We start from the raw sequence: 24,149 nt of genomic DNA, 5'->3' as shown, positions 1-24,149 counted from the left end.
CTTAGCAAAATTGAGACGAGCCCTAATGTTCTTTTTGCTTAACAGTGGTTTGCGTCTTGGACATCTGCCATGCAGGCCGTTTTTGCCCAGTCTCTTTCTTATGGTGGAGTCGTGAACACTGACCTTAATTGAGGCAAGTGAGGCCTGCAGTTCTTTAGACGTTGTCCTGGGGTCTTTTGTGACCTCTCGGATGAGTCGTCTCTGCGCTCTTGGGGTAATTTTGGTCGGCCGGCCACTCCTGGGAAGGTTCACCACTGTTCCATGTTTTTGCCATTTGTGGATAATGGCTCTCACTGTGGTTCGCTGGAGTCCCAAAGCTTTAGAAATGGCATTATAACCTTTACCAGACTGATAGATCTCAATTACTTCTGTTCTCATTTGTTCCTGAATTTCTTTGGATCTTGGCATGATGTCTAGCTTTTGAGGTGCTTTTGGTCTACGTCTCTGTGTCAGGCAGCTCCTATTTAAGTGATTTCTTGATTGAAACAGGTGTGGCAGTAATCGGGCCTGGGGGTGGCTACGGAAATTGAACTCAGGTGTGATACACCACAGTTAGGTTATTTTTTAACAAGGGGGCAATTACTTTTTCACACAGGGCCATGTAGGTTTGGATTTTTTTTCTCCCTAAATAATAAACACCATCATTTAAAAACTGCATTTTGTGTTTACTTGTGTTATATTTGACTAATGGTTAAATGTGTTTGATGATCAGAAACATTTTGTGTGACAAACATGCAAAAGAATAAGAAATCAGGAAGGGGGCAAATAGTTTTTCACACCACTCTATCTATCTATCTATCTATCTATCTATCTATCTATCTATCTATCTATCTATCTAAAGTTTTCTTCAGTTTCTTTACCTTGTCAAAGTTTGAATTGTGATGTGGTGGATTGTTAGTTTACTGTACATTGCCCAAGTGTCGGTGAGTACCTTATTGTGCCCAGCAGTAGTCAGACACCTCATCTAGGATAGATTCCAGTCTTTTATAACATTATTGAACATGATTAATTGTATCTTGGAATCTGATAGTTTTGTATGGATTTGTAACTCATGGTTGGATTTTACTGGGTTTCTTATGTTCTGGTTGTAAAATATTTTATATGGTGGTAGTGCTCACCATGAAAGATAACATATTCTTTAAACAGTGTGGCACCCCGTCCGGGACGCCCAAGAAGACAGGAAGAGGGCTCATTCCTCCTCCAGACCGTGAGGGGGCGTCCGCCCTGGTTATATTGGGGGCCACGGGTACAGGGCTTGGAAGCTCTACCCTGTAGGGGCCCGTGGTCACTGCCAGGGGGTGCCCCGATGCCTTGGGGACTCTGGACCCCAGCGCTTCCGCCACACCCGGAAGTGCTGGGGGGAAGAACAGAGGGGACACCCGGAGTGCTTCCAGGTACGCAGCCGACACTTCCGCCACACTGGGGAGTGCCGGTGGAAGATTGCCAGGGAGCACCTGGAGCACATCCAGGTGTGTATAAAAGGGGCCACCTCCCTTCAGACGGAGACAAGAGTCGGGTGGAAGTTGGATGATGTCGGGAGGAAGGCAAGGAGGCGGCCTGAAGAGAGAAAAGGCATTGTTGTGTGGCCAGGACTTTGGGGTTTGTGGTACACTTAAAGACTTTGTAAATATGTATAATAAACGTGTGTTGGGTGACATGAGTGTGTCTGTCTGTCTGTGTCCGAGCCAGTCGCCACAACAGTTAAAAGCAATTCAGAGCCTGTCATGGAGCTAAACAGTAACCAGTCTAATTCTCGCACTCATTTACACTCACGTGGTACCAATTTTGAATTACTAGTTGTTCCAACTCACATAGGGATCTTGGAGGAAAACTGGAGTACTACAGTGAAAAGCCCATGCAAATATGGAGAGAATGGTCAACTCGGACGCTAAGTCTAACCAAAATGGTGAAAGATTCCTTTTACAATCAATGCTGCTATCCTGATATGTGTGTCAAAAACACCAGTACAGATGACCCCTAAATCCTACACTGTCTGTCCAATGTCTTCCTTAGATACGAACCAATGACAAATAGAGCAGATACTGCATATGGTAAATGAAACTGTTAGTATGGGGTCATATTAAAGTATTTCAGGGCAGCCAGGTAGTTAGATGGCCAAGTGTAGAGTATGGATATTGAGGAGACAGAATCAAAAGTAATTTGTAAGTCATTTTTAAAATATTTGAACAGATTGTCTCATGGAGAGACTGGGCCTTGATAAGTCTTGGCCTATCATCCCAGGTAGAATGATTTGCTAAATCCTGTTCCCTGGTTAGCCACGGCTCCTTTTCCTCCTGAAAGTTTAAAAAAAAAAAAAAAAAAAAAAAAAAAAAAAGCAAGGTAAGCGACTCGTCCATTTGGTGGACCATGGTGAGATTTGGAACTGTGGTTAAGTTCGTGTCTTGAACCGCTTGACCACAGTGCCAGCACCATGGGGATGAATGGCCAGAGCAGCGTCCTCACAAGGATATATTTTCAGTTATCCTTGTTTGAAGCCTTTTTGAACAGAAACTGAACCCTTCATTCTCTCATTTAGTAAGGGGAGCTTGAGTTTCCATGGTTACCAAGGTAAACAACTTTTAAAAGGGAACTTTCCCTTCTGATTCCTTTATACAATAGAATTAAAGTTTGTTTTTTTTTTTTCTGCATGAATAGGAATTTTGGGCTCATAGCTTTGTTGCTGCACTTGCAGTATTGCTCGGTCTTCTCATGCTATTATATTGGTTTAAAAAGCTTTGTTCTACCTATTGCAATGTACAGTAAGTGGATATCAAAACTTTAACTCACATACTTTAACACCAATATTGTCTTTTTTTCTCAATTCCCAGCACACATTTAGGCACATAGAAAGAGTACGTTACACCTTGTTTACTAATTGTGATTGGTAGCCTTACTCTTCTATCTCACTCATGTCCTTTCTGTTCCTCGTTCTAGCTTTATTTCATTTAACATTTTATACAACATTTTATAAAGAAATCCGTCCATCAATGTATTAGACCCACTTATTGCAACAGAAGGTTAAAGGGAGCAGGAGCCCATCCGGGCGGCATCAGATTCAAGACAGAAACCAAGCCTAGATAGGGACACTAATCTGTCACAATGCATACACTCATACCAGGTTAATTTAAAGTTGTCTAAAATGTCCATATTTAGGATGTGTGATAAAACCACATTACCCATGTGAAATGTAAAAAGCAATGGGAAGAATGAGCGAAGGCCATGAACATAGTGACCTGGTCAGATTTTAACGCAGGTTCCCAGAGCCATCATACTGTTCCATAAGAATGAATTTAACCATCCATCTCTTTATTAACCTTCATATTTTTCTTTTTTTTGTGGTGTATTGTCCTATGTTTATGATAATGGGTCTCCCATCTCCTTTTATTAATTTTTGATATTTCAGGCCTGTTTCCATCTATAGTATCCTTCACTTTCCATTTGCTTATCCTGGTAAGAGTTGCATTGACACCATGCTGAGCTACACAGACCCAGCCACCCTGTCCACAGCAACAGTCTTTATAGACTTGTGGAGAATTCCCAGATGCTCCCTGTCTAGCTGACAAATATAATTCCTCCAGGTCTTCTCCCGGTGAGCGTGCACTGGTACACACTCCAGAAGAGATCAGGATGTGTCCTAACTACATACTCAAACTACCTAAACTGACATTGTATCTTTACTATACTTTTACTAAAACTGATTCCATTCTCATTTCAACCTATTAGTATATTCTAAGCTTGATTACTTGGTACTTTGACTTGCGGTGGTGTGTGCTGTTAAAGGAAATGTATAAATTAAAAGGCTGATTGATTATTCTTATCCATACAAATGAAATATTACAAGAAAGTTTTAAAGGCTGTTCAAGGAAATTCAATGACGTTGCATGATCTACAGTTACCCAATATATTTATTTGTCTTGTTATCAAAGCCAAACATTTAGTATTCAATTTATACAGTGAGTGAGAACTAAAATTAGGAATTAAATACACTTATGTTTAATCTACACGTTCCATTACACCTCCAGCTGCAGTTCTAAATGCAAAAAAACCCATCATGCTCATGTTGAATGTGGACAGATCTTGCTTTACCTTGTAGACTAAACAATTTCCTGAAAAGGCAGGCATGGTGACTAATCTGGATGGCAAAGTCATGTCCTTCCTGCATGGAAGGGAGCAATATACACACAAGTGTTCATTCAACTGTAGCAGTGTGCTGGCATCGCTAAAATATTAAAATATGCCAAATTGCAGAAGAAAATCAAAATGTTTAGCATATTCCTGGCTGTGCTGAAAATGTAACGATTATCAGGTTGAGGACCAAAACGGTAACTGTGTAAAGAAATAGTCTGTTTGAATCTACAGCCCCAATCCCAAAAAAGTTGGAAATGCTGTGTAAAATGTAAATACAAATAAAATGCAATGATTTACAAATCTCAGAAACCCATATGTTTTCTGTGTTCTATTGTAAATAAAATATCAAATGTTTAAACTGAGAAAATGTTCCATTTTGAATTTGATAGCAGGTAACACGTCTCAAAAAAGTTGGGCCAAGGCCATGTTTACCACTGTGTAGCATCCCCTCTTCTTTTAACAACAGTCCATAAATGTCTGGGAAGAAAGGAGGTCAGTTGGACTTTTGGGAAAGGAATGTTGTCCCATTCTTGTTTTATATAGGATTTTATTTGCTCAACAGTACTGGGTCGTATTTTTCTTTTCATAATGCGCCAAATGTTTTCAATTGGTGAAAGGTCTGGACTGCAGACTGGACAGATCAGCACCTGGATTCTTCTATTATGAAGCAATGTTGTTGTAATAGATGCATTATGTGGTTTAACATTGTCTTGCTGAAATATGCAAGGATTTCCCTGAAAATGTCATTATCTGGAAGGGAGCATATGTTGTTCTAAAACCTATATATACCTTTCAGCATTGATGACACCTTCCCAGATGTGTAAGCTGCCAATTCCACAGGCACAAATGCACTTCCCTACAATCAGATATGCAGGCTTTTGATGTGAGTGCTCAGAGCAAGCATGATGGTCCCACTCTTCTTTAATTCGGAGGATGCAGAGTGCATGCTTTCAAAATAGAATTTCGATTTGGCTGACCACAAAACAGTTTCCAATTTGCCTTAGTCCATTTGAAATGAGCTTTGGTCCAGAAAAGACAGTAACATTTCTGGATCATGTTCACATATGGCTTCGTCTTTGCACAATAGAGCTTTAACCTGCATTTGTGGATGGCACTATGGCAAACTGTGTTCACAGAAAATGACTTCTGGAAGTGCTCTTGGGCCCATGCAGTGATTTCCAGGACATAATCATTCCTGTTTTTAATGCAGTGCTACCCGGGGGCCTGAAGATCATGGGCATCCAATACTGGTTTTCAGCTTTGTCCCTTGCGCACAGATTCTCAGAATCTTTTGATTGAATATCTCATCATCTACAGTACATAATACTAAGTCTTCACAATTTTATGTTGAGGAACATTATTCTGAAATTTGTAGACACAGTTTTTTGCAGATTGGTGAACCTCTGCCCATCTTTACTTCTGAGATACTCTGCATGTCTAAGATGCTCTTTTCATACCCAATCCTGTTACTGACCTGTTGCCAATTAACTTAATTACTTGCAAAATGTTCCTCCAGCTGTTTCTTTTTAGTATCACGTACTTTTCCAGCCTTTTGTTGTCCTGTCCCAACTTTTTTGAGACTTGCTGTTTTTATTAATGTTGTTTAATTTTATTGTAAGGTGACCTAGAGTGTTAAGAAAGGCATCTACTGTATTAAATAAAATATATTATTATTATTACTAGGGGGGCAAGCCCCCCTGGCGCCTTTGGTGCCCAACCACCAGTTGCAGCCAGACTATTAGTAAAATCTCTAAATATACAAAAGAAAAATGATTATTTATAGTGGGCTCGCCAAACCCCCTGGACTGCGCTACGCGCCAGCCACTTCACGTCTTTACTGCTCGCTTTGTGAAGAGGGGGGCTGAATGCACCCCAAGGAGACATGGTTGCTACTCCGAAACCCCCTCTGAAACGGTGTTACAATGCGAATCAAATACAGTTTTTCTTTACCTCCTCTTTGCTCGATCAGCTGCTGGCTTGCTGCTTCTGCCGTGCCGTGTGATCTGCATCTCATGCGGCGCTTCGAACATTTAAAAGCCTGTACAGCAGCTGTCCTACTCTGTCTTTAATTTTCAGCCCCGGGCGTGGTTAAATCTCTTGGCACAAATTCTCGTCTTACAGGACATGAGTTCTTGATATTTTTTAGTTTATAATTTAAAAACGGAATACGAATCTGAAAATCTAACAACATCACATTAAACTTCGATAAATTCTGAAAAGAATGATACCAAACATATATATGTAGGTTTTAAAATAAGCCCGATTTAAAAAGTGACATACAAAGTCACATAAAATCATTGCACAAAATCTTTTCACTTTTAGGCTTAGGATTATATATATTTTAAAATCGGCGCTGTATTGCGCCCAACCGGGCACAGACTCACACAGAGGCACGTGTAAAAACACAAGCAAGACTTTATTTTCTTTACCTGTGAGGCATGTCTTCTCCGCGAACCCCACAGGCACAACACAGTCCAAAACAACACAAGCACAAAACACACTCCCTTCTGGCACCACCATTCCTGTCGTCAAGCTTCGTCCTCCTCCTCCCGACTCTGGCCACTGAGTGGTGGTTGCCGGCCCCTTTTATAGCCCACCTGGAAGCGCTCCAGGTGCTTGATCACCTGTTTCCGGTTGCACATTCGGGTGGGGCTGAAGATTCGTCCAGCCAGGCTCAGGGCCCCATGCAGTGCCCTGTGGCGGTCACCCCAGATCCCAACAGGGCTGTGGAGAACTCCATCTCCCATGGAGCCCTGTGGGAAGCTTAGGTACCACTCCAACCCAGGGGGGCAGGCATCCAGCATCCAGGGGGGAGGTATTGCACCGTCCAGGGCTGCTCCCCCTGAATATACAGTGAAGGGGCGTCCTGGCCGGGCATGGACCCTGGCTGTCCGCCACAATATATAGAGTAAATTATTATTATTATTTGCTCTTGCAGCCCTCAAATTCAAAATGAGCTAATATTTTTCATGAAATAGTAAAATGTCTCACTTTCAACATTTGATATGTTCTATTTTGAATAAAATATCGGTTTATGAGATCTGCAAATCATTGCATTCTGTTTTTATTTACATTTTATACAGCATCCCCACTTTTTGGAATTAGGTTGTAAATATTCAGACAGAAGAAACGTTATGAACAGTCATATTGGAAGTCCATGAAGCTCATTAGAAGAAAATAAACAACAAACCTGATTATTTTTCAGTTTTTCAGTTTGCTCTCCACCTGATGATAGATAGCATTTTTCTTCAGTCAGCTAAAGTATAGTTCATAGCAATGTCTAGTGTATGCATGTGATGTCTGCCAAGGCATAACTACTGGTTTGTAGTCTAAAGTCTTTCAGTTAGTTTGAGTGTGAGTCATTTTGATAGTAGTGCATGAGGAAATTATTGAAATGCCAATATCTTTTTTTTTTTTTATTGCCAATGTGTTAACTTGAAAGGTTGATGGTCTCTATTGATATCTACAGTACACATTGCAGAATTTCTGCTTCTTCTTGAAGGAGAGATTAGTGTATCTCTGATAGATGATGAGAGGGGCTGAGGAGCTTCTGGAGGTCTTTTCATACTAGCCCTCCAGCCAATGATATAACCAACCTTTTTTTAAGCTTACCTTCCAGCTCCATCTAGTGTGAAACCAATTACCAAAGTTGGGAAATGGTTAGCTTGACTTGGAGAAGCCACTTTACCAAGTTATGCAGTAAATGTTACATTCAAAAATGTAAAAAAAAAAAAAATCATTTGACCATCGGTATTGCTTGAGAAAATGGGCTTGCCTGGAACATTTACCTTCCACATACACCCTAATATTTGATGATAGTTTATCCTGTGGCTTTCTTTAAAGTGAATCCGTCTATAATTCCTGTAGCACATTAAATGAGAATCTATTTAACATTGTGGAATATGGCCGGCCGTTCATCCCGGCCAATACCCCCAAGCTGCCAGGTGGAGCTCTCCCTGCAGCGTGGAGGTGCCCCGAAGGCCAGCAGGGAATCCTGGACAATGGGGTTTTTATCCACAGCCCTGCTGGATACCATGGGGGCCGCTAGAGGACGCTGCAGGGAGGCCCAAGGATTATTACGTGCCCTACGCCCCGGAAGTACGTCTTAGTCACAGCGACAGGAGGAATGACGTGCTTCCGGGATGAAGAAGAAGAGAACTTTTTATCTGACCCAGAAGTGATGGAAAGTCACATGGACTTGGGGGGTTGTAAACACTTCCGGGTCAGGGACTATAAAAGGAACATGGGAAATCCCAGACCGTGAGCTGAGTTGGGAGGCAGGGTGGCTAAGCGTCTGGGAGTGGAGGATTGTTGATTATTGATATATTGGAGTGGAGGGTGCTTTGTGCACATTTATTATTATAATAAATAACATTTTGGATTTTTATCTGGTGTCTGACATTTGGTCTGAGGGTTCAAGGGGTCACGGGGACCCTTAAACTGTCACAACATCCACAAAGAAGTTTGCATAGTGAAGTCAGTTGTAGGTTTATTTATGAAGCACATCATTAATACAACCCAAAATCAGAAAAAGATGGGACGGTATGCGAAATGCAAATAAAAAAAAAAAATGCAGTGACTCTTAAATTTACTTTGAATTTTGATAAACAGGAAGATAAATGGGAAAAATGCTTACCCATAATTCTGTGCTTTTAAATTGAAGATGTGACTTTTCCCCTCATTCATTAGTCAAGAATGCTGTCTTCTATTCAAAAGCATCATATTATTGGAAAGTGTCTTGTAATGTAAAATAATGGATATGTGTATTATATGATATGATTAATATCAGAGTTTTTTTCTTTTTTTAATAGATGTTTTTACAACATTTGCCCTTGTTCAGTGTTGGTCACTATTGAATCCTTTTCACTGAGAATCTTTGTCATGTACTTTTCTCAGGCAAACATGACACTAAATACTTTTTTCGGCCACCACCACTGGGATAATTAACATATAAATAAAGGAATACTCCACTCAAAAATATTATTTATATAACAGTTCACCTTTATTTTTGTTTTTCCTCGGATTGAGTCATGCTCTAAGACAGTGTCGTCATTGCTGAGATGCTGTGTGTTGCTGGGGCTGTGTATGCTACGTTTTGTATGATGTCATAAAGTTCATCTTTGTAAACTTGGTGTGCTTGATCTTTGTTGAAAAGACTTTCCACTTAGAGAAAGCTAGTTTCTCCATCTGTTTCTTTTTTGTTGTAGGTCAGAGATATTGAAGTTGATAAGACAATGGGACATTTTAAAATAAACAGAAACCTGTGGTGGGGAACAGCATTGTACTAGTTATTTTAAAAATGCATTCATAACCTACTATTTTTTGTTTGTTATAGTGGAATTTTCCATTCAGTTCAATTTTCATGTGTACTATTGGCAGAATCAAATGTAGCTCATTGCTTTGGCAATGTCACACTTTTTTTGATATTATCATTTCATACTAAATGACAGAACATACTGTAGCTTGTTTAACTGTCAATTGTACAACTAAACTAACTACAACAATGTAAACAATTAAAATGAAATGGGTTCTTAAAAAATATGAAAGAATTTTATTAATGTGGAATTTTAGAGTAATTTTCTGGCAAACAGTAACACAAGGCCAAAAATACAAAAGTGAAATAGCCTTGCAGCTGGTATTTCCTCCTCCCTTAAAAAAAATTAAAGGAGGACAGAAATGAGATAATGTGTAGCCAAAAATGCAGTTAATCAGTTAAATTTGAACCAGGAATTGATGATGAATATTTAAACACCTACCTGAGTAACCATCTAGTGAGAGAGCCGGACCTTGCAGTCCATAGCAGGCTTGCTGAATATGGGAGTTCGGGAGGTCAGGGCAACAAGAGATACAGCCAGCCTCACCTTCTCACATGAGTATCTGTGTTTTGGCCTCTCTTAGATTCTGTCTGTTTCATTTTTGGAATTTTGTATGTGTTTTTTTTTGGTTGCTTATAAAATTTCTTTTTTTTTTGTTTTGTTTGTTTGATATCCATGTTCTTTTGTGGACATGTCTGCGTTTCTGTGGCCATATTGGTATGTCTGTTTCTGATCACATGATTTGAAACTTGCATATGTATGCATGCTGTTGCCGACATCCTGATGGTAAACCTTTTCTAAAAATTTATTGTAGTTAAGGAAAGATATTTCTATCTAGTGTTAGAATTTTGTGGCTTGACATTTTTATTTTTGTTTTGACTACATTTCTGCCTGCCATTTTTGGTTTGATCCTTTGGATTTCTTGTTTGGTGATGCAGTGGTAGTTCTGACACCTCACAATAAGGAGATTGGGGTTCACATGCCAGGTGCTTCTGTGTAGAGTTTGCATGTTTTTCATGTGGCAGCTCTGGTTTCCTCCCACAATCCATAGACATGTTGGTTAGGTGGATTGGCACTGTTACATTTTCCTTAATATGTGTTTGTGTGTTCACCCTGGAATGGACTGTCTCCTTGTCCAGGGATTGATCCTGCCTTGTAACCCATGCTTGCTTGAATCGGCTCTAACTTCCCCAAAACCCTGCCCTAGATAAGCAGGTTATGAAGATGGATGATTAACAGACCCTTCGCCTGTCCCCTAACTGTGCTCCTATCTACTCAATTTTATACCTAGCAATTTCTTGAGAACCTCTTAAAGTTACCATTTGGTTCCAAACATATTGTTTTTTTGTGCCTCTGGCCTTTCTTAACAGGCTGCTACTGATCAAGTTTATTATGGAAAAGCTAGATTTCCATAGATAGGTTATTCCAAATAGGGTCACCAAAAGGGGGCAAATGTGCAGATGTTCTTAAACTGATGAGTGTTGTGAGCCTGAAATGCTGGACGTTGAATGTTTTCCATTCTTGTTTTTAAGATGTTGGTGTTTTGAATTTATGCAATCTTAAACTAAAATTAAGTCTTGCTGATCACAGGCAGAGGTCTCTTTCCTTCATACAAAATTTTCTAACAGAGAATAGACCTTTGTCAAACAGAAGCACACTTGTTACAATCTTCATGTCATCAAAATACCTGTGAACATTTTTGACCAGTTTTCTCACACATTTCTGAGAATACACTTATGCTGGGTTTCTTGTTGAAAAGTAGATTTCCACTTGTTAAATCAGAAAAGAAAACATATATCAAATGTCATTTCATTATGAACTTTCTGACATTTGACACTTATGCTCGGAGACAAAAAATTTCAATAGAAGTATATGCAGCATGGTAAATGTGTTCCTTTCAGAAGATGGACATTTTGGAACTTTACCTCCTATAGCTTACTTCACCAATGGTTATTGCTCTGATATGGTTTACTTTTCCATATTTTGACATTTTTCCATCCCTTGTGGTGGATTTGGGTTCTGTTTGTGGTTTAAAATATTAGAAAACACACATTTAACATTTCATTTTACTTTCAGTGTTTTTTTTCTTATGGTTATATTTAATCCACATCTTACTTTGACTCCATTATTGTTTCCTATGGGTGCCATTATTTTGTGGAAAATTTTGTTTACGCTTGGTATATTGTTGTTATTCAGGGATTGCCAGGAATGTGGTGCACTTGATGTCATCAACGTGACTACATAAAGGTTGTTAGTGTGTATTTCCTGGTTATCTGAATAGAAACTACTTACTTTGGCGAATAGGATTTCATAATCAAAAACACAAATACTTTAGTGTGAAGAAATTCTGACTAAGAGTTTTGGTTGTGGTTTTTGGACTTGATAAATGATAGGATTGACATTCTGGTTGCAAACTTGACTCTGATATACGTGTCTTCATCTGGTCGCTTTTTCTTTACAAACTATCATGCTTTGCAAGAAAGCATAAACAATTGTAACTAGGAGAAAAGATGTAGTCAAAAAGACAAATAGGTTGAATACTGGTAAATCAAGAATACAGCAATCAAACCCAAATCACAGGACTTGTTTTTTATTTTTGAATCTGTGAACTCTTATCCAGATATGACATTTATCCTTTAGCAATGTAATTAAAAGTTCACAACCTAAAAGGACACATCCCCAATAATGGGAGCTCAACAGTGATTGGTGGAAACATTTCTAAGTATTTCACAACTGAAATAGCCAAGCTCTAAATCAAAAAGTGAAAACTTAAAATGGCATCCAAAACATTACAAAAATTATACAACTATGTGGAGAATTGAAAAGTAAATTCTAGAACTGGATTTTCTAACTAAGAAAAACCTCCAAAATGAGTATAAGCTTTAAACAAACAATGAACAATATTGAATAAAATTTAATAACACATCCCATAACATAGCAGTATATTGTTCTTTTATTTCTGAACTCTTCTCATTTGTTGAAATGTTTAAAAATACAACAACTCTCCTCTCATCTCAATTCAGGCCTCCAGGCTTCTTCAGTTTCCTGAAACAACACTGAAATGCACAAACATAATTGGATTAAGTTGAATTACCCAGTTTCTTAACGATCCACGTGTATGTATGTATGTATATATATATATATATATATATATATATATATATATATATATATATATATATATATATATATATATATATATATATATATATATAATATATGCGCAAGTAAACTTCTGGAGTTCTCCTTTGGCAAAATGCTCCAATATCATTAAACTACACAAAAAATAGTTAAACGTCATCAATGGCCAGGCCGAATCTGAAAATTAACCATGACGCCTATGATAATTTGTTGTGTTTTATAAAATGTTTAGTCAAATTGATGCTTTATTTATAGGTTACCAGACTGCATGCAGCAAACTCTTTTCTGTTTGGTTGTGTGATCGAGTCCTGCAAAGGACCCAATATGTGTGCTTCTTGCCTTATACCCAGTACTACCCGAATAATATTAACAGATATTTTTACTTCTGTAAGATAAGTATTCTGTTATGTTACTTATTACTTTAAAAAGTAATAGACTACATAACTCATGTTACTTTTATGCGTTACCCTACTACTCTTGACATTGTGTTGTTGAGCTTAGCACTGTACATTCATCTTATCAAAATAAATTTAATAATTTCTAAAATATTGAGACAGATTATTTCACCCATGAGAAGGAATAACCCTCTGGAAATATATGCTGGGGACACTTCTACCTGTGGCTGCTGTAATCATGTGTGAAGAAAATACATGAGCAGCAGACACACACTGACTGCAAAATCCTTAACAGTAAACTGGTTAAGAGTTTACATGGCCACATAATCGGGTTATTCACGGAGAAATCTTAACTCTCTTAACCAGGTTTCACAGTGGACAATAACCCGATTTTTCTAATGAGAATAAGAATTTATATGGCATTTTAGAAACCAGGTCTCTCTGAATAATCAGATTATTGAAGTACATGTCAATGCACTAATTGTATCCTTAGATAAGCAAAAGTAAAGAAAATGGCATACATTTTGCAGGAAACGGTGATGGTGCATACATGGCTGTTTCTTGACCTTCTTTTTGTTACCCTCCTCTGTAATAATGTGGTCTTATGTATGCTTCAGTTTAAGATGAGATACTGTGAGCTAAAACTGATTGATGCCTTGAGTTACAACTGTATATCTGCCGGCTTTGCTGTTTAGGTTCACTGCACAGATTTCTTCTAACTTTAATGTAGAAGGCTGCTCACTTATGTTGTAGCAGTTGTATTCTTCAATGCAAATTTGTTTTATTGTGATAAAAATTTGCCAATTGCTTTACTGTATGAAAAAGTAGAATTAAATATGTGTCAGCATGAGAGCTTTGGAAGTGCTCACAGTTGGAATGGGACTAAACTGTAATTGTGAATGGGGACCATACATTACAAATGCCATCTGTCTTTGAATGTGGTTGATCTCTGAGAGCATAGGGAAGGGAGTATTGAAGCATCTTTAAGAATTACTAAATGATGCTTAAATTGCGGCCCTTTCTTAAATCTCATTTGGGTATTAAAGCTTCTGAGTGCCATTTATCCCATAGGATGGAGATGCACTAACTAAGAGAATAGGTGTTCACTTAAAGACCATTTGGATTTCTCATTTCAAGCCATATTTTATCAGTCTGTCAGTACACACTCGTTTGGCTGATCCATCAGTCCAGCACAGAAATGAAGGCAAAGCTGACCGGGGTGGCCTGTACTTTGGTTGTTCCCTTATGTTCAGAAATGACTTGTATCCTCTTGTGTCTTTAGTTAATTCATGTGTCTTAGTTTTCAGCTTAATAAAACATAATGTATAAAATGTAAAATTCCAAATAAATTAAGTGTGTAGAGGGGGGTATACTTATTAGTGCTTCTGCCTCACAGCTTTAAGAATCTGGGCTCAATTCTGAACACTAGCACTGGGCTTTTTCTTGCTATTTCAGTTTCCTCCCATGTCCAAAAATGTGCAAGTTATGTTAACTAGAAGCCATAAATTGTCCATATATGATCATGCTTTACTTGGTACTGTCATCCTGTTTAGGGTCGGTACCTGCCTTATGCTCAGTTCTATTGAGATTCTGACTTCCCACAACAATATAATGATATGAGCATGTTCAGAAAATGGATGCCAAGATAGATGTATGTTTGTATATATGTATTCCAATATCGTATAATGTTTTAATTTTCTGATATTATTTTATATTTTAAATACACACACGTGCTCTATGAGTTTAACATATCGAGTTATGGGCGGCATGTTGGCACTCCGTTATCCCTTGTCTTAATGTGGGTGTGCTGGCTTCCTTTCACATGCTGTTAATTTGACTATTAACTTTACACTAGTCCTGTGTGTGCAATGATACATTCCACAGGTCATTCTTACCTTGCATTAGTTGCTCCTGGGAACCCAATCAAAACAGTGGATTCAGAATAAAGAATGATGTATGGATGCCCAGATGTGGCTCTTTAGAGCTCTGCTGGGATGACCCAAAAGCTCTTCTTTATCTGCTGTGACATGAGGCCTGAATGACTGAGCTGAAGCCACCCCAGCAGCAGGTGCACATGGCCTATCTGGGCCCTGGTACTTGCGGTCTCTCAGTTTTTTATCTGCATGCTATGCAGAGGAAACTCCAAAGAGGTTGCTGCACCCCAAATGAGTAAATGTGAGAAATGCTACAGCACAGGAACACACCTGCCTAATGCTGTTTAAAGAATGCAGTTTTTATTTCTTGTTGCCTGTCCTGAAATTGATTTAGAAACTCCTTAGTTTCTGGAATCAAAAATGAAGAAAGACAAATTCAAAATAGAAAATGTGTGTATGTCTTTTTTTTTTTTTGTAACTTGTGTTTTGTGAGCTGTTAGAAGGAAGCTCATTTAAGTTTTCTTCACAGAACCAAACCACAGTTTCCTCTTGCACTCTTCCTTTATCAAAAGACAAGCGGGCCTCAGACTTTTGCAAATCAATGTCACACGCAGGTGGACTTTTCTCTTTGTCTGTTAGTTCTTTGGTCATTTTCAGCAAGTGTCTCATATTCGCTGTCAAATCTGTCAAACGGAGAAATTACAATACTTTGAAATGGCGGAAGTGTAAACAAGAAATGTAATGCCACAAGGCATAAAATTGTAAAAATAGAGGCTCCATGTTCAACTCAGTAACTTGGAAACTCCACACACTAGTGACAGGCTGCTCCTTGGTGGCTGGAGTAGTCATTGATATTACTTGATGTTGATCATTATGAAAGGTGCTGTATGAAAATATTATGTGATGGAATTATTAACCATATCTTACTGTATCAGTGGGCTGCTGCTTTACAGACCCAACACTCTCTTGGTTTGAATTCTGGTTCAGTCACCATCTATGGTGGAGTTTGGATGGCCTCCTCATTCCTGTGTGGTGGGACTTTGTCCTGGTACTCTGGTTTTCCTGCCATCTCCCAAGGCCATGCATGTTAGTTCAACTGAAAGTTCTAAATTGTTGCACAGTTAGTGTGCCCTGTAACAGACTGGCACCCATCCTGGGCTGTACTTCTAGAACAGGCTTCAGTCTCTGCATCCTGAACTGGAGAAAGGGGGCATGTGAAATGAATAATTAGATATTATAGCCATAAAAACAATAATGCAAAATGAAAAATATCATCCAATACACATAGTAAAATATCATCACAACATTATACATGACAAGTGTAATATAACAAAAATTACTTAATAGTCCATACCTTACGGAGTGAAGAAAGTGACAGTGAAGGTTGAGCTAAGAGTTATGGAAGTACAAGGAAGACACAGATGTATCAAACCTTTAAATTTACCAGGATGAATTCTTCCGATGAAAAGAAAACTTTACTTTGATTGATTTTTGAGTAACATTTTCTAGTCAGTAATATGTAAAAGAGGTGTTTGCACGAGTGGTCGAGGTGTTGGCTCATAGTACCTGGTTCTGTCCCAAGATCTAATTACTTTTCTGCTACTCCAGAGATTTGTTGTAAGTTGTACTTTGAGCAGGCAGGTGTTGTGTTACACCAGAGTATTAGAAGATGCAAAGATTCTTTTAATGGGAGGCCTGCAAAGCATGAGCACCACTAATCAGTGAATGCACACAACATCCTTTATTTTGGGCATTTAATGTTAACTCCACAAATTCAGATTGTTCTGATCTTGTTTGTTTTAGATGCCAGTCTGACTCTCCGCTGTGTGGCACATTGTAGATCAGTCTGATCTTAGAAGCTGACAATGTTGCCTGTGCCATACTTAAGTAAGTAAACTAATGGATCAGTGTAGGTCAGCGTTGGTACAGTAAAAGGACAGAATTCTTCCTTTAGGTGACCCTGACTGATGGCTACACAATTTGGCATCCCTTCCTAAGAATGCCAGAGAATAGGACATATGAAACATTTCTGTATAGGAGTTCTAGTGTAATTTTTTACATGGAGAATGAGATTCCACAAAATGAATGCTGAGTGAGTTATAGTACTTGAGGAGTCTCTTCAAAATGTAGCTTAATGAGGAATACGCTAGGCAGCAGTGGTACCCACTTCACTTCTGTGCCAACAAGTTTGTTTGTGTTTAAAAATAAAAAAAAAAAAGACCTCAAATTCTTGCAGGCACCCGGGCCATTTATAAAGCCTCTCCTCCCAGAAAATGACTTACGCTCTCCCTCCATATTGAACAACAGATACTGAGTGCCCTTTTTAAAAAAACATGTTAATAAATAAATCTTTATCCATTAGTAAATCAATAAACAATCATCCAGTTAATGTGCAGTAACTGCACATTAACAATAATCTGTGGGAAATTCATTTCAGTGTGTTCTCTTCCCTGTACATTCACGTTTTAACTGCAGTGTACACTCCTCCACATTGAAGTTCAATACTGTACATGTAAATACAATAAAATCAGCTCAGTCAGTCAGGCAAGCAGAGTGGTCCAAATGACAGCCAGACTGGATAACACAAATTTTATTTTCACATCCCACCACTGGCTTGTAAAGATTTTTTAATTGATCACTCAGGTACTGTGGCATGTTGTTTAAGGATCTAGACTAACAAAATACAAAGTCATTCTTTCTTATTCCAACATTGGCTGCCTTATGTGTTCTTGAACAAGTCATGAAAAGTAAAGCAAAAAGACATTACAATATGCAAGCTTTTGAGGCAACTCAGGCCCCTTCTTCAGGCAAGATGTAATTAATAAATTTTTAGTTAGTCAATAAAAGGTGTCATTTTGCTTGACTTTTCTCTACATTCATAATGGCTAACACAGTACAACACCCTAGTACTATTGCGCAAGTCATGTAAGAGATTTAAGGAAGATGCAGAGTAGTTAATTTTGCTGTTCCAAATCTCCCGGCACAAGGATTCTTATTCGGGCCGTGCTTTTGTCTGTGTAGAATTGGCTTGTTCGTCCTGGGCCTGCCTGAGATTTCCTTCAAATGAAGTTGATAGATAACTGTAAGATGAATGTATCAGCATTCCCAGTGATGGACTTATGTTCTGTCAATTAGGGTTCTTACCTTATGTCCTTCACTTCAAGGCTAGGATCTTATTCAATACAACCCTCAACTGGATTTTGCAGGGTGTTAAAATAAACTAATGAAAAAAAAGCATGATAAAAACAAGGCAACATTGATTCTAACAGATTATTTGCTTTACAATAGTGGCCACTATGAAAAATGCTGTTTATGATAAAGCAAAATGACTTAAATAAAAAGGTAGGCAATGTAATAGTAAGTGACTTAACTTTTAATTATTAAAAACAAAGTAGTTGCTATTCTTTCATCAGCCATGTTGGCACCATACTGAAAGACGAAGTTACAACTTCCTGTTCCTCTGCCAGCTCTCTGCACGGCCCACAGTCTTCTAACCTGTTTGTCGGTTGCTGCATATTGTGTTGCACATTGTATACTGTTTGCCGTGATGCGTGTCATATAGAAGTAGCATTCTTTGTTTTATCTGTAGCTGCTTTATTTAATTGGGGATGTTGGAAAGTGAAACTTGTCTGAGCAGCACTGGATCAAGACCAATACCAACCCTGGGACAGGCGTTGCAGAGGACATCTCAGTCCAAATTATAGTCACCAGCTAGCCTAGAGCACACATCATTAGGGTGCAAGTGTTTCAGCCATGGTTCCTACCATTTTGAGTGTTCAATTTTTTGTCTTTTTTGTTCATTTTTGATTTATGTTAATGCTACTTTTGTTTATTATTTGCTGTATTTCCTATGCCTTTGTTGTGTTCTTTGTGTTTTGTTGGTCGTTCCCCAAAAGGTTGTGCCACCTTCTCAGCTCTGTAACGATGGGGGTTCAACCCACAGTCTCTTGCAGTTCATTTGAATGTGCTTGGCAGTGGTGAATTCTTGCAATTTTCTTCTGCATTGTTATTTACTGGATTTTTGACCTCTGTGCTCTGTAGCTCAACTATTCTTTAGATTTTGTAGTGTTTTCATTCTACAAGGAGCTGTTTTTTGTGCTACAGTGCATTTTGCATTAATAATCAACCTTTTCTTTTTATAAATAGCCTGTATTTGCCTTTATTACTAACTGGGGTTCAATGGTACTATCCCCATCTAGTGGACATTTCCAGGACTTTGCGCTTTAGGAATATCATAACCTCAAGACAAAAACTGTCGTATTTGGAAAAGTGCACAGGAGAATGTGCCAAATCCAGACAAACCAGGGCCACGCCTTAGATTCAAACTGCTATGAGGCACCAGTGCTAATCACTCCATTAATGTGCTGCTTCTGTGCTGGAGACTGAATAATGAAACAAAGTACAATTGTAAATTACAGAAAGCAGGACTGTTTCACTCAGTTCATTAATCTGAAAATCAAACTTTCAACCTCACTATTCATTTTAGGTTTTTATTTTCATCTTTGAAAGTCAGTTATTCTGTTAAAAATGTTAAAATCTACTCAGTTGGAAGGCAAAATTTAAATTTTTTAAATTTTCAACCAATGTCACATTTTTGTGTTTGGGTAAATTAGAAATTATCCAGACATCCATTTTCCAAACTTGCTCTCTACATTATTTTCATGGAGAGCTGATGCTTATCATAGTCCCATCTCTAAGCAAAGCAACAACCAACCCTTTATGGGATGCCAGTTCACCATAATGCACACTCACATACATATCAAAACTTGCTCAGTCATATTGGTCTAATATAGAACTGTCAGTTATCCAAACAACCAGCCAAATATAACCCACAAAGCAACGGGTGATTGTGCAAATGCAGTATTAAATAACATCCTGACTTCAACCAACCCCATATATATAAATAGATATAACAAGGCAGAACGGCACAAAATAAGTTACTGGTCAAAAAACCATGATGAACAGAATCTTATTCAATTCCATATTGTGCAGACCGTAATACAAAGTAACATTAACAGATTAATATGTTAAGAAACACAATTGGTATGGCCAAAAGCTCTTCTGGATTTGTGGCAGTACTGAACCTTTTTCATCTATAATAATCAAATAGTTTAATTTTCATATTTATCCAACTTAAAAAACAAAACTACTTTACATATATGATGTATCAAAAATAGATAACATATTTGTTTTGCCAGAGTTAAAACTGCCACAAATAGCCACTGCCTCATTGCTACTAACTTCCTTATTTTACAGATACACAAGATGCTAGGATAGCCATATGGTATTTCAACATCACCTTCTGGATATTGCACCCAACTCCTAACCTAACTTTACTGTCACGTGTCATAGGTAGAAACAAAAAATGTGGAAATATGAGATGCTCATAAAGCAGGCACTTTTATTACTCTTGTAGTTCCTAAGGTAAAAAAATGATTAACATCCCAGCAGTGCTATAAAAATGATGGATAGATGTCATTGCCAATAATTACACTGCAATGGCCAACAGATACAACATCTATAACTTTCTAAAGTAGTGTGATTGTGGGATGTATTTGCATACATTTCAGTGAGAAAAACAGCTCTACTTTCTAATGCTTTACAAAGAACGTGTTGAAGGTGACATCTGTGTAGAGTGGCAGCCGTTATTAATAAGGGGCAGCTGTAGTCAACAGTGTGTGCATGTGGAAAATCTGCAGCCACGAATCAATTGATCACAGTTCGATGTTGAATGATCACCTTTACCCAATGTTGTAACATTTATTTATTCTTTCTGTTAGTGTGGCTTCCTTGACTGGCAGTATCCTCTGAACATACCATTTGATATGATATAGTGTGTTGATAAGCATAAAAAGCAATAAAGTGGAGTTATCCATTCACAATGACCATATCACCAGATCTAAACGCAGCATATAACATCTTATCTTTTTCTGAGTTGATTGATGTTTTTAAGACTAAGCCTTACCACTCAGCACAACTCTAAAAACTGATATTGTAGATTGTCAAAAACATTGGTATAGCAGATGCCACAGCCTATACAAACCTTGTTGGTGGTGCATGGAGGACTAATAGTCTGTTAGGTGACTTCATATAGATATTTTTACACCTTTCTTGGGAACTGTCTACACATATTATATTAGCCTTCACTGAACACAATCAAATTAACGTGGTGTTTTAATTTAGACTAGCTGTGCTCCGAAATCCAAGTAATCGATGTAGACCTCAGTGTTAACATTTGCAGTACACCATGTAATGCGTCTCGTATGCCATTTGGTATGAGATTTGTAAAAGCAGTGGTAATGTAAATGCTATTTTATATGGGCAAGAGGTTAACAACTTTGTGCCATTTATATGTGACTTATGCATTTGTGGCTTGTTAAAAACTACTGGGCCATTAGTTGATTACAAGACACTCCTTACCCTTTCCTTGATGAGTTCTTTAAATAGAAAGTCTACTAGACAATCCTTTTAATATCAAATACATTAATTAATGGTGCTTAAAACACTAAAGAGAGGTGTATTAGGTATGCCCCACTATGAGAAGACCCATATGGAGCATACCTAAGACTGGAGAGATTACATCTTTCCCCAAGTCAAGTTGCTGAAAAATGTTTGGCCAGCTCAGAATGTTGCCACTGTAACACTCACTAAAAAAGCAAAAAGAAAGTTAGTGAGTGAGTGCTTCTGTCCAGTGGGTAAACGTCAGGATGTGAAAGACTAAATAAAATGTGAAATGTAGCGATGGACGACAAATAACATTCGATCTGGCTTTTATGTAAGTAACATATAAATGTTAATGTTTTGGGCACATGCACCGTCCTTATATACACCGTCTTTTGTATGTAAGAGCCAGATTGAATGTTATTTACCTATTTACCTTTATTTATTTACTTACTTCCTACAGCGTAAAGTCACAAGTAAAGTGCAGAGCTTCCCATATACATATACAAAGTACAGCAATGGCAAATTTGCAATGTGCATTCTTGCTCCAATGTAGAACCGTTGTCATGATTTGAGTTTACCTCTGTTATAGCGCGTCTATGTGAAAACAGCAGTGTCAAATGCATGGAGGGAGGGGTTGGGCTCGTGAACGTGGCTGAGAAAATAAAACTGAATAAAAAAAAAAAAAAAACAAAGCTAACCTTTACAAGTATCATAAATTACACCGGCTGTTACAGACTGAAATCAAATGTATGTTTTTATTCTAAAATAGTAAGAATACGAGCTGCTCAGTTCTCAAAATGGACTCGTCCGGGATCAAACCTGTGAAGTTTTGATTACCAGTCAACAGTCGTAGCAAATGCGTGTCAATGTCACACCCTAACGCGGGTTCATTTTCTGCAGTTATATTTTTGAATAAAAGCGCATATGTTCTGTTATATTTGTACCTTTTGTGAAAGTGTTTCTTTGATATTTGGAATTCAGGCTTCACACATTATACACTTCATGTCTACATTTTGTCAATTATTACTAAAACATGAAAAGCGTTTCTGTTTTAACGATGTGTTTACATAGATCGTTGTAGACGTGGAACACACATGAAATGCATGTGTTCCAACTAACCATATAGTATTTATAAAAGGTGTCATTTTGCTTGAGTTCTCACTCTATACAACTCTAAGCAACTTACACGCAAGTAAACAGACTTGAGCTGAGAAAATTGTGCGGGGGTGGGGGGATGTGATAGCAGGCTGCTTGCTGTTTACTGCTTATCCACACATTTACAGGACAAAGGACGCTGACAGAAAGGTGAGAAGCGATTTAAGGTGGGACGGAGCCACGAGTTTTTTTGTAGGCTCTGGTAATTCTAGTGTTAAATTAGATTTATTTATGGTATTTTATTTGTTTTACTTATCTTCCTACAAATCACAAATGCATGTTTCAAGTGCATTTCTGATTTGTGGGGCAACACAGTGGCATAATGGTAGCATTGCTGCCTTGCAGTAAGGAGACCAAAGTTCACATCCCAAGTCCTCCCTGTGTGGAGTTTATATGTTCTCCCCATGTCTATGTGGGTTTTCTCTGGGTGCTTCAGTTTCCTCCCATAGTGCAAAGGCAGGCGGGTTAGGTGGGTTGGTGATGCTAAATTGGCCCTAGCGTGTATGTATGTGTGTATGGTGTGTGTTTGCTTTTGAGTGTGTTCACCCTGTGAATGATTGATAACCTGCCCAGGAATTGATCTTGCACCCTGTGCTTACTGTGATATGATCCAGTCCCCCCACAACCCTGCTCAGGATGAAGCAGGTTAGAAAATTGATGGATGGATGTTTCAGTATTTTACAGACAGAGCAATGGAAGGATAAGATACTTGTGAAATGTGACTCTGTATCTGGCTATCTTGTGGTTTACATCACTTACCCACTCTTGCTTGTCATGCAGTGGCCCTGATGACACCAGAGAAGAATCAAGTGCAGTACCCAAAGAAGCGTTAGGCTGAAACTCTCCAGATAAGCATTGAATTACTGATGGGTTTTCTACTTAAGACAGCACCACTGCCACATGCTTCTCTTAGCATATTGCCCAGACCTCCCACGTTCCTGTGTACCACCTTAAAATCACTCCCAGCAAAATGTTTTGAAATTTTGCTTGTATTCTCTCAAACTTGAGCTGGAAAGTGCCAAGAACATATGGTGAACCCAGAGTGGAAATCACCTAATTTAACAAATAATGATCCATCCAGCCATCCATTTTAAAGTTGCTTTAATCCACTAGAGTCTATCCCAGCAGTACCTGCCAAGCAAAGCAGGAAAAAATCCAGGTCTAGTGGCCATTACATTATTTCAGGGCATGCTTCCTGACAAACCCACATTCACTCATATAGTGCCAATTTAAATTACTAACTTGGACCTGTAGAAGAACTTTGGATAAAAGTATCTGCCAAGCAAATAAATGTAAATGTAAAGAACAATCAATGCAGAAAGAGGATAAAATGCAATTTCCCCATCTATAGTGAGCAGGCCAGGATCCAAAAGCTGGTTTCTGATGCTGTGAAGTAGTAGCACTTACCAGTGTGCCACTCAAACATGTAAAACACCCTTCCCTACCTGGGATCGCTGAGTGTGAGTGGGTAGTTTGAACTGTCGGAGTGTTATGCTCTTGTAGCTGTGGTATTGACAGAGAGACAGGATGTTGTTTCTAGTCAGTATTGTGCCTGCCTATGCCCACTGTCTGGTCCTTAACACTGAAGTGTCACACCAGGCTGCTGCCATTCTGCTGAGTCACCACTGAGTGCTCAAACCATAGTGAACAAGCAGCTGGTCAGAAAGTTTGAAAGCTTGTCTTTTCATTTTTGCTGT

General features: G+C 38.4%; 1 protein-coding gene across 1 annotated transcript in view; it reads left to right on the top strand.

Annotated features, from left to right (window-relative positions):
• LOC114648165 (differentially expressed in FDCP 6 homolog) overlaps nucleotides 1–24,149 on the top strand; it is a 133,574-nt gene that overhangs the window by 25,883 nt on the left and 83,542 nt on the right. The gene's annotated exons all lie outside the window — the stretch shown is intronic.

This window comes from Erpetoichthys calabaricus, chromosome 3 (genome assembly GCF_900747795.2).
Source record: "Erpetoichthys calabaricus chromosome 3, fErpCal1.3, whole genome shotgun sequence".
Classification (NCBI taxonomy): Eukaryota; Metazoa; Chordata; class Cladistia; order Polypteriformes; family Polypteridae; genus Erpetoichthys; species Erpetoichthys calabaricus.
The sequence above is the reverse complement of the archived record's forward strand: the minus strand, read 5'-3'. Positions and strand labels throughout refer to the sequence as shown.